Below are 11,611 nucleotides of genomic sequence, written 5' to 3' on the forward strand. Positions count from 1 at the left end.
GCCACCTTCCCTCCCCCCTGGGGGCCAAGGCTGGGAGACTAAAGGCAGAGGGGAAAGGCCAGCTGTGCAACTCCAGACCCAGGGTATGGATCCAAGGCTAGGCCCCGCCTTAGAGAGACCTCTAGGCCCAGGCTGTTGCGGATCATCTCCAGGCCCAGGCTGTGGATCCAAGGCTAGGCCCCGCCTTAGAGAGAACTCTAGGCCCAGGCTGCTGCGGATGAACTCCAGGCCCAGGCTGTGTATCCAAGGCTAGGCCCCGCAGTAGAGAGAACACAAGGCCCAGGCTGCTGCGGATCAACTCCAGGCTGTGGATGCAAGGCTAGGCCCCGCCGTAGAGAGAACTCTATGCCCAGGCGGCTGCGGATCAACTCCAGCCCAGGCTGCGGGTCCCGGGCTAATGCCTCCATTAAAGACTGTATCCTTTTCCAAAAACAGTCTCCACCATCTGCCTGTGGCGTACCTCATTGAGCTGGAAGGGAATTCTGTACTGCATTTAATTCCTAACCCGAGCTTCCTTTGGTGGGAGTGTCTAGGACCAGAGGTCACAGCCTCAGAATCACCTCCGAGCCAGCACCGCCATTCAATATGATCATTGCTGATCATCTGAAATCAGGGTGAAAAAGTTTTTCCTCATCTCATTCCTCAATGGCCTTGCCCTTATTCTTAAACTGTGTGTGGCCCCTGGTTCTGGACTCGCCCAACATTGGGGAACATTTTTCCTGCATCTAGCCTGTCCAATCGCTTGAGAATTTTATACGTTTCTGTAATATCCCCTCTCATCCGTCTAAATTGCAGTGAATACACAAGCCCAGGCGATCCATTCCTTCATCACAGTGTAAGAAAATAACTGCAGATGCTGGTACTAATCGAAGGTATTTATTTCACAAAATGCTGGAGTAACTCAGCGGGTCAGGCAGCATCTCAGGAGAGAAGGAATGGGTGACGTTTTGGGTCGAGACCCTTCTTCAGACTGATGCCAAGTCTGTAGAAGGGTCTCGACACGAAACGTCACCCATTCCCTCTCTCCTGAGATGCTGCCTGACCCGCTGAGTTACTCCAGCATTTTGTGAAATACATTCCTTCATCAACCGTCAGTCCAGCCTGTTGAACTTAACTGGATAACACAGAGACAGGAGCCTGTCACTGTATGTCTGTCCACACACAACGATGAACCACCAATGGCCTTGGTTACATCAGGCCCAGGCTTACATGACAGGCAGCAGTGTTAAACAAATCTGTTTTATTATGTACAAAATGCATTTTACAAAATCATCACAAGCTGCACAAAAACGTACAGAACAAACATCCACTGCATCAGTGACCAGACTTTATATAAATTACAGGTTTCCAAAGAGCAACAGGTGCAGGAGGAGGCCGTTCGGCCCTTCGAGCCAGCACCGCCATTCGCCGTGATCATGGTTGATCATTCTCAATCAGTACCCCGTTCCTGCCTTCTCCCCAGACCCCGACAGCACGGACAAAGTGTGAACTGTTCCATGTTCCACAAGGATCTTGTCGTAAACTGTGGGATCTAGGACCATGGACACATTTGGTCACATCTGCCACAGAGACGGGACAGCAGCAAACCCGTTCCCCGACACCCAGAGAAGGGGTGCTCTGTCACCCCCCGCGTACAGCGGTCCCCACTCTGCAACTCTCCCGGTCCCACAACACCCGCTCCTCATCCCTGCGAGAGAGGGAGAGAGAGAGAGGGGGTGAGAGAGAGGGAGGGAGAGAGAGAGAGAGAGAGAGGGGGAGAGGGGGGGGGGGGGAAGAGAGAGAGAGGAAGAGAGAGAGGGAGGGGGAGAGAGGGGGGGAGAGGGAGGGAGAGGAAGAGAGAGAGGGGGAGAGAGAATGAGTCCTGTGTTAGTGACTGGGCATCGCGGCCCATCCATCCCGTTCACTGCCGGGGAAGCGTCACCGCACAATGTTAGACGGGAGAGAGGGGACAGGGAGAGGGGGGGCGGACAGAGAGGGAGGAGGGGGGAACAGATGGGGGGGAGGAGACGGAGAGAGGGGGCAAGGGAAGGGAGACAGTGAGGGGGGAAAGGGACAGAGAGAGGGGACGGGAGGGGGGGGAGGGGAACAGATAGGGGGGAGGAGACAGAGAGAGGGGGGAAGGGAAGGGAGACAGAGGGGGGACGGAGATGGGGGAAGGGGCGGTGAGGGGGGAGGGTCGCGGACAGTGAGGGGAGAGGGGGGGGGTGAGGGGGACACTCACGGCACGGTGTGGGGGTTGCTGCAGAGATACGATGCCCAGACTCCCAGTACGGCTACGGCGGGGAGGAGGATCACAGCGAGGAGGATCACGGTGAACAGGATCGCCCAACGACTCCTGGACCCTGGAGGAGACAGAGCCACACAGTTGTGAACCTGGAGATACGTTTATAGACAATAGGTGCAGGAAGAGGCCATTCGGCCCTTCGAGCCAGCAACGCCATTCAATGTGATCATGGCTGATCATCCACAATCAGTACCCCGTTCCTGCCTTCTCCCCATACCCCCTGACTCCACTATCCTTAAGAGCTCTATCCAGCTCTCTCTTGAATACGTTCAGAGAATTGGTCTCCACTGCCTTTTGAGGCAGAGAATTCCACAGATTCACAACTCTCTGAGTGAAAATGTTTTTCCTCATCTCCATTCTAAATGGCCTACCCCTTATTCTTAAACTGTGGCCCCTTGTTCTGGACTCCCCCAACATTGGGAACATGTTTCCTGCCTCTAACGTGTCCAACCCCTTAATAATCTTATATTTTTCGATAAGATCCCCTCTCATCCTTCTAAATTCCCGTGTATACAAGCCTAGCCGCTCCAGTCTTTCAACATATGATAGTCCCGCCATTCCGGGAATTAACCTAGTAAACCTACGCTGCACGCCCTCAACAGCAAGAATACCCTTCCTCTAATTTGGAGACCAAAACTGCACACAGTACTACAGGTGCGGTCTCACTAGGGCTGTGTACAACTGCAGAAGGACCTCTTTGCTCCTATACTCAACTCCTCTTGTTATGAAGGCCAACATTCCATTGGCTTTCTTCACTGCCTGCCGTACCTGCATGCTTCCTTTCAGTGACTGATGCACTAGGACACCCAGATCTCGTTGTACTTCCTCTTTTCCTAACTTGACACCATTTAGATAATAATCTGCCTCCAAAGTGGATAACCTCACACTTATCCACATTAAACTGCATCTGCCATGTATCCGCCCACTCACACAACCTGTCCAAGTCACCCTGCAACCTCATAGCATCCTCCTCACAGCTCACACTACCACCCAGCTTTGTATCATCTGCAAATTTGCTAATGGTACTTTTAATCCCTTCATCCAAGTCATTAATGTATATATATATATATTTTTAATTTTTATTTATTTGTTTTTATTTTTTACAGAACTTTTTAGAAAACAAACCCTCCCCCCTTCCCCCCACCCCCCTTATACTAACCCCAAATAAGAAAAAGGAAGAAAAGAAAAAAAGATTAAAGACTGCCTGGTTGTTGGGGGTCCTGCACACGCCCCATGGAATTCCAAACAGAATAAACTGTATATGTATATACATCTCTCCCAAAAGAACCATTGTGAATATGAACAATTCTTCTATATATATAGGCCCCTCTTTTGTAGATAAGGACGCCAGATGTTTTAAAAAGTATATTTGTTCCTTAAATTATAAGTAATTTTTTCACGTGGGATACAGTTAGAAATTTCATTATTCCAAAGGTCCATACTTAAATAGGAATCAGATTTCCAAGTAACTGCGATAGTTTTTTTGGCTACTGCTAATGCAATTTTTATAAATTCTTTCTGATATTTATTCATTTTAAGTTGTGGTCTTATTCCTTCAACATCACCCAATAACAAAAATCTTGGGTTGTATGGAAGTTGTATTCCGATAATCTGTTCTAAAAAACTTCTTAAGTTTGTCCAAAAAGGTTGTATTTTTGAACAGGACCAAGTAGAATGAAAAAAAGTACCAATTTCTTGATTTCCCCGAAAACATTGGTCAGATAAACTTGAATTTAGTCTCTTTAATTTTTGTGGTGTGATATATAATTGATGCAGAAAGTTATATTGTACTAGTCTAAACCGAACATTTATTGTATTTTTCATACTGTCAAAGCATAGTTTTGACCAATTTGTTCCATCAATATTAATATTCAAATCCGTTTCCCATTTTCGCCTTGATATATGAATTCTTTGTTTAGGAGCCTTTTTTTGAATTAGATTATATATAATAGAAGTTAAAAAAATTATTTGTCCTTTTTGAATTAGGTTTTCAATTTCCTTAGATTTCGGCAATAACATTGTTTGACCCAATTTATCTTTTAAATAAGCTCTTAATTGAAAGTAACAGAAAAGAGAATTATTTGATATATGATATTTATTTTTCAATTGTTCAAATGACATCAATATACCTTTTTCAAAGCAATCACCTATATATCTAATCCCTTTTTGATGCCACCTATATAGAAGCTGGTTGTCCATTGTAAAAGGTATCAATCTATTCTGAATCAAAGTTGTCTTTCCTAATAAAGATTTTTTTGTTTCATCCTCAAAATTTACCTTATTCCATAATCCGATCAAGTATTTTAATAATGGAGATTCTTTCAGTCCTCGTATCAATTTAGGTTCCCATTTATATATAAAGTCTTCTGGTATATTTTCTCCTATTTTGTCTAGTTCTATTCTTATCCATGCCGGGTTTTTTTCTCCAAAATAGATGCAATAAACCTCAGTTGGTTTGCTTTATAATAATTCTTAAAGTTCGGAAGTTGTAATCCTCCTGAATCAAACTTCCATGTCAATTTTTCCAACGATATTCTTGACATCTTACCTTTCCAGAGAAATTTCCGCACATATTTATTTAACTCTTGAAAAAACTTCTGTGGTACTTGTATTGGTAATGTTTGGAATAAATATTGTAACTTCGGAAATATATTCATTTTAACGGCATTAACTCTTCCTATTAATGTTATTGGTAATGTCATCCATTTATCAAGGTCTTCTTTTATTTTTCTTAGTAATAATAAATAATTTAATTTATATAAATTCTTCATATCATTATCAATTCTTATACCTAAATACTTTATACCAATTAATGGCCATCTAAATTGGGTTAGTAATCGACATTGAGTGTAATCTCCTTTAATAAGGGGTAAAATTTCACTTTTATCCCAATTCATTTTATAACCTGATATTCTTCCATATTCTTCTAATCTAAAAGATAGTTTGCGCAACGAATCTAATGGTTTTGTTAAGTATATCAAAACATCATCTGCAAATAAATGAATCTTAAATTCTTCCTGATTGACTTTAAAACCCCTAATATCTGGGTCAGTTCTAATTAGTTCAGCTAACGGTTCTATCGCCAGGACAAATAAAGCAGGTGATAAGGGGCATCCTTGTCTAGTTGACCTTTTTAATTGAAACGGTGTTGAAATTTGGCCATTTGTCACTACTTTAGCTTTGGGATTCACATTTAGAGTTTTAATCCAGTTTATAAAAGTTGTTCCTAACCCATATTTTTCCAATACTTTATATAAAAAATCCCACTCTAACCTATCAAATGCTTTTTCTGCATCCAGAGCTACTGCTACACTTATTTCATTCCTCTTTTGTGCCAAATGCATTATACTAAGTAACCTAGTTACATTATCTGCAGAATGTCTATTTTTAATAAATCCAGTTTGATCCATATGTACTAATTTTGGTAAATACTTAGACAATCTATTAGATAAAATTTTTGCTACTATTTTATAATCTGTATTCAACAAAGATATAGGTCTATATGATGTTGGTTTTAAAGGGTCCCTATCTTTTTTTGGTATTACCGTTAAAATCGCTGTCGTAAAAGACTCTGGGAGGTTATGTGTTCTTTCCGCCTGCTGTATTACCTCCATAAAAGGAGGAATTAATAATTCTTTAAATTTTTTATAAAATTCTGGTGGGAACCCATCTTCTCCTGGGGATTTATTATTCTGTAGTGATATTAAAACTTCTTTGACCTCTTTTAATGAAAAAGGTATATCTAATCCCATCTGTTCTTCTAAATTTAATTTAGGAAGGTGTATTTGTGCTAAAAAAAAAATCTATCTCATTAGTATCTTTTTGTGATTCTGACTGGTATAATTCAGAATAATTTTTTTTAAAGGTTTCATTAATTTCTAAAGGTTTATGTAATTTTATTTGTATTTATTCTAATAGCATTAATCGTTCTCGAAGACTGTTCGGCTTTCAACTGCCAGGCAAGGACCTTATGTGATCTCTCTCCTAACTCATAGTACCTCTGTTTAGTTCTCATAATTGCTTTTTCTGTTCGGTATGTCTGTAATGTATTATATTGTAACTTCTTATTGATAAGTTGTCTTCGTTTCTCTTCCGTTACATACCTTTGAGATTCTTTTTCTAATTTTGTAATTTCTTTCTCCAATTGCTCTACTTCGGCCATATATTCTTTCTTAATTTTGGAAGTGTAACTTATTATCTGTCCTCTCAAATATGCTTTCATTGCATCCCATATAACAAATTTATCATCAACTGAGTTGGAATTTGTATCTAAAAAAAATTGAATATGTCTTCTCATAAACTCACAAAAATCTTCTCGATTTAATAATGTTGAATTAAATCTCCATCTATAAGTCATTTCCTCTTTATCCATCATTACCATTGACATTGTTAAAGGGGAGTGATCTGATAATATTCTTGCTTTATATTCAACATTTTTCACTCTGTCCTGTATGTTTGTTGATAATAAAAAGAGATCAATCCTCGAGTAAGTTTTATGTCTATATGAGTAAAAAGAATAATCTCTTTCTCTTGGGTTAAGTCTTCTCCATATATCGGTTAGATTTAAATCTTTCATCAATGACAAAGTTAATTTTGCTATTTTCGTTTTTGGAACTGTCCTAACTGATCTATCTAAAACTGGGTCTAAACAAAAATTAAAGTCTCCACCTATTAGTATTTTATCGTGAGCATCGGCCAGATTCAAAAAGTTTCTTGTATAAATTTTATATCATTTTCATTTGGTGCATAAATATTCATCAAGGTCCATAATTCCGAAAAGAGTTGACAATGTATAATCACATATCTTCCCGCAGGATCGATAATTGTAATTTGTATTTTAATTGGTAATGTTTTATTGATCAAAATTGCAACTCCCCTCGCTTTTGAATTAAATGAAGCTGCAATAATTGTTCCCACCCAGTCTCTTTTTAATTTCTGATGTTCTATCTCTGTTAAATGAGTTTCCTGCAAGAAAGCTATATCTATCTTCATTTTTAAAATATATGTTAAAATTCTTGTGTTTTTTTACCGGCCCATTTAAGCTATTAACATTAAAACTCAAAAAGTTCAGTAATTTAGCCATTATTCTTAACAGAATTACTCTAATCTATAACATAACACCTCTTTTCTCATGGTTTTTTGGGGAGTTTCCTTAAAATTCACCATGTTGCTGTACACCCCCCCCCCCCCCCCCCCCCCCCAACATCCAGGCTAAAAGAAAAAAAAGAAAAAGAAAAAGAAATAATTTAAAAAAAACAAAATAACCCCTTACTAATGCTGTTTATAAAAAAGAAAACAGCATTACCTCCCTCCATTTTACGGGTCATGGCACACGCCATGAATACACACATGAATCCCGCTGTCATCAATTGGTGGTTCTCCAGCCCCCCCGAACTAACATAACTTTTTCTCCCAATCATTATTCATTAAATCTTTACATTTCATATCCTTTATCTTCTCTCCATTCATATCCGTTTCAATCCATGTCTCATTCTCGTTCATCTTATATCTGGGGAGCCTTTGGAAGTTTTAAAGCAAATTCCTCAGCTTCCTGGTAATCAGTAAAAAATTTGTTTCCTTCTCTTTCTAAAAAAAATTTCAGTGGGGATATGGGGAGAAGGCAAGCACAGGTTGATGATTGTGAATGATCAGCCATGATCACAATGAATGTTGGTGCTGGCTCGAAGGGCCAAATGGCCTCCTCCTGCACCTATTTTCTGTTTGTATCATGCGCTCCATGGAATAGAGACCCAGCCTACTCAACCTCTCCCAATAGCTCACACCCTCTAGTCCTGGCAACATCATAGAAACATAGAATATAGGTGCAGGAGGAGGCCATTCGGCCCTTCGAGCCAGCACCGCCATTCATTGTGAATCCTTGTAAATCTTTTCTGAACCCTTTCAAGCTTGACAATATCTTTCCTATAACATGGTGCCCCGAACTGAACACACATGCGGTCTCACCAACGTCTTATACAACTGCAACATGACCTCCCAATTTCTATACTCAGTACTCTGACTGATGAAGGCCAATGTGCCAAAAGCCTTTTTGACCACCTTATCTATCTGCGACTCGACCTTCAAGGAACCATGCACCTGTACTCCTAGATCCCTACGCTATACAACACTCCTTGTTTCTTGTATATTTAATAAATAAAATAAAATAATGTTTTTTTAAAAATTAAAGGGCGCAGCGGTAGAGTTGCTGCCTTACAGCGAATGCAGCGCCGGAGACCCGGGTTCCATTCCGACTATGGGCCCTGTCTGTACGGAGTTTGTACGTTCTCCCCGTGACCTGCGTAGGTTTTCTCCTAGATCTTCAGTTTCCTCCTACACTCCAAAGACGTGCAGGTTTGTAGGTTAATTGGCTTGGTAAATGTAAAAGTTGTCCCCACTGGGTATAGGATAGTGTGTGGGGATCGCTGGGCGGCGTGGATCCGGTGGGCCGAAAGGGCCTGTTTCCGCGCTGTATCTCTAAACTAAACTAAACTCCCCAGAGGCCGACCATTCACTGTGGAGATGGACAGAGGAGTGGGGACAAGTCGTGGGGCAGAGGCAATGGGGGAAGGGGATGGAGGGGTGACATTCGGGGGTCAGGGAGGGGAGAGAGGAGAGTGGGGGGGGGGCGGTGGCATTTGGGCGGACGCTTGTGGAGGTTACGGGTGGGGGGGGTGGGATGCCCACACTGACCGCTGGCAGGAGTGACCGGTGCCCACACTGGCCGGAGTGTCCGGTGCCCACACTGACCATGGCTGGAGTGACCGGTGCCCACACTGACGGCCGGCTGGAGTGAACAGTGCCCACTGTCCGGAGTGAGTGGTGCCCACACTGGCCGGAGTGATCAGTGACCACTGTCGGGAGTGACCGGTCTCCACACTGACCGCTGCCCAGAGTGACCGGTGCCCACTGTCTGGAGTGAGTGTTGCCCACACTGGAGTGACCGATGCCCACTGTCCGGAGTGACCGGTGCCCGCACTAACCACAGGCCCGCGCTGACCACTGTCCAGGGTGCCCACACTGACCACTGTACAGTGACCGGTGCCCACCTCCCCCGGTCAAATTTAATCAGCCTCATGCACTGCCTCGAGGACATAAAATGTTGGATGGCACAGAACTTCCTTCACCCAGAAGAAATGAGTGACGTTTTTGTTGAGATTCTTCTTCAGACTGAGAGGGTCTGAAGACATCACTCAGTCTGAAGAAGGGTCTCGACCCAAAACGTCAACCATTCCTTCTCTCCTGAGATGCTGCCTGACCTGCTGAGTTACTCCAGCATTTTGTGAATAAATACAAGATTGATAAGGGATCGTCTGAAGAAGGGTCTCGACCCGAAGGGCCGAATTGCCTACTCCTGCACCTATTTTGCTCCATGTTTCTATATCTTTGTCCCTGAATCTGCAAATGTGTTTTTTTTCCCATGTGGGTATAGATATGTATTGTAGGAAGGAACTGCAGATGCTGATTTAAACTGAAGATGGACACAAAATGCTGGAGTAACTCAGGCAGCATCTCTGGAGAGAAGGAATGGGTGACGTTTCGGGTCGAGACCCTTCTTCAGACTGAGTGATGCCTTCAGACCCTCTCAGCCTGAAGAAGAATCTCAAACGAAACGTCACCCATTTCTTCTCTCCAGAGATGCTGCCTGTCCCTCTGACTTTACCTCTTTGTGACTAATGATTTAAACTAGCCCATGATGCCAGCACCTCCCCGGACTTGGCTGGCTTTACCTTGCATTCCCTTGTGCTCATGAGATCGTAAGTGATGGGAGCAGAATTAGGCCATTCGGCCCATCAAGTCTACTCCGCCATTCAATCACAGCTGATCTATCTCTCCCTCCTAACCCCATTCTCCTGCCTTCTCCCCGTAGCCCCCGACGCCCGCACTAATCACGAATCTATCGACCTCTGCTGTGCTGTAAATGTACTAATATACACTGCAAGTACAGTGTAGTGCTCGATTGTAATCATGTATTTTCCACCTAGTTAGCACGCACCAAAAGCTTTTCACTGCACCTCAGAACACGTGACAATAAACTACACAGAACTGAAGTTGGTCGGCACGGACAAGCTGGGCCGAAGGGCCTGTTTCCGTGCTGTTCAGCTCGATGACTCTACGCTAACAGGCGAAATATCCACTCACTGAACGATCGGTCTGTGGTGTGGGTTACAGGGAGACGACGATGTACAAATAGCTGAGGTGAGGGCAGAGGAGGTTGAGGGGGGGGAAGAGGAAGAGGGGGGGTGGAGAGAAGTGGGGAGGGGGGAAGGAAGTGGAGGTGGGCGGAAGGGAAAACGAGGGGTGGAGGAGAATGGGGGGGAGGGAAGTGTGGGGATGCGGGCCGCAGGGAAATCAGGGAATATGGGATTTGAAGGGGGAGAAGGGAGATGGGGAAGAGGGAGAAGGGGGAGGGGGATTTTAAGAGGGGGGGGGCGGGAAGAGGGATTTGAGGGTGGCAGGGATATTTGAGAGGGGGAGAAAGGGAGGGGCAGAAGGGGAGGGGGGAGCGGGGAGAAGGGGGAGAGGGAAAAGAGGCTTTGAGGGGGAGAGGGATTTGAGGGAGGGGGAAGGGGGGAGGGAGAGAAGGGGGAGGGGAGAAGAGAAGGTGGAGGGGGGAGAAGGGGGTAGTGGGAACTGAGGAACCCTCACTCCGTGCTCCACTGATGCCCCCCTCCCCACACTCGACCCACCCCCCGCTACCCTCTTGTGTCTCCCTCCCCCCCTCCCCCCCACCCCGACACCACTCACCGCCGGGACGTCCCGTCCTCGCTTGTACTTCTGCAGCAGTCACTGTGGGAGAGGGGTCGGTCGGGAGAAGGGGTCCAACTTCTGAGGGGAGAGAGCACGGGGTCAATAGAGATGTCCGGAAGGGCCGGGGATTCCCACCATACCCGGGATTCCCCACCGTACCCACCCCCCCCCCCCCTCACCGAGGCGGGATAGTGCTAGAAATGGCCCCACCCCTCCCCGACCCCTTCCACACCCCCCCCCTCCGGCTTTCCATTTTAGAAACATAGAAAAATAGGTGCAGGAGCAGGCCATTTGGACCTTCGAGCCATCACCGCCATTCAATATGATCATGGCTGATCATCTAAAATCAGTAGCCCGTTCTCGCTTTTTCCCCATATCCCTTGATTCCTTTAGCCCGAAGAGCTAAATCTAACTCTCTCTTGAAAACATCCAGTGAATTGGCCTCTACTGCCTTCTGTGGCAGAGAATTCCACAGATTCACAACTCTCTGGGTGAATAGGTTTTTCCTCGTCTCAGTCCTAAATGGCCGACCCCCTTATTCTTAAACTGTGACGTCTGATTCTGGACTCCCCCAACATC

General features: G+C 44.5%; 1 long non-coding RNA gene across 1 annotated transcript; it reads right to left on the reverse strand.

Moving 5' to 3' along the window:
* Positions 1 to 1,631: 1,631 nt before the first annotated feature.
* Positions 1,632 to 11,092, reverse strand: LOC144603075 (uncharacterized). The gene is made up of 3 exons (XR_013548536.1): positions 11,030 to 11,092; positions 2,222 to 2,342; positions 1,632 to 1,687 (listed from the first exon to the last, which is right to left on the reverse strand). It is a non-coding gene; the product is annotated as an uncharacterized LOC144603075 (long non-coding RNA).
* Positions 11,093 to 11,611: the final 519 nt, after the last annotated feature.

The sequence above is a fragment of the Rhinoraja longicauda genome, chromosome 19, assembly GCF_053455715.1.
Source record: "Rhinoraja longicauda isolate Sanriku21f chromosome 19, sRhiLon1.1, whole genome shotgun sequence".
In the NCBI taxonomy this organism is placed as follows: domain Eukaryota; kingdom Metazoa; phylum Chordata; class Chondrichthyes; order Rajiformes; family Arhynchobatidae; genus Rhinoraja; species Rhinoraja longicauda.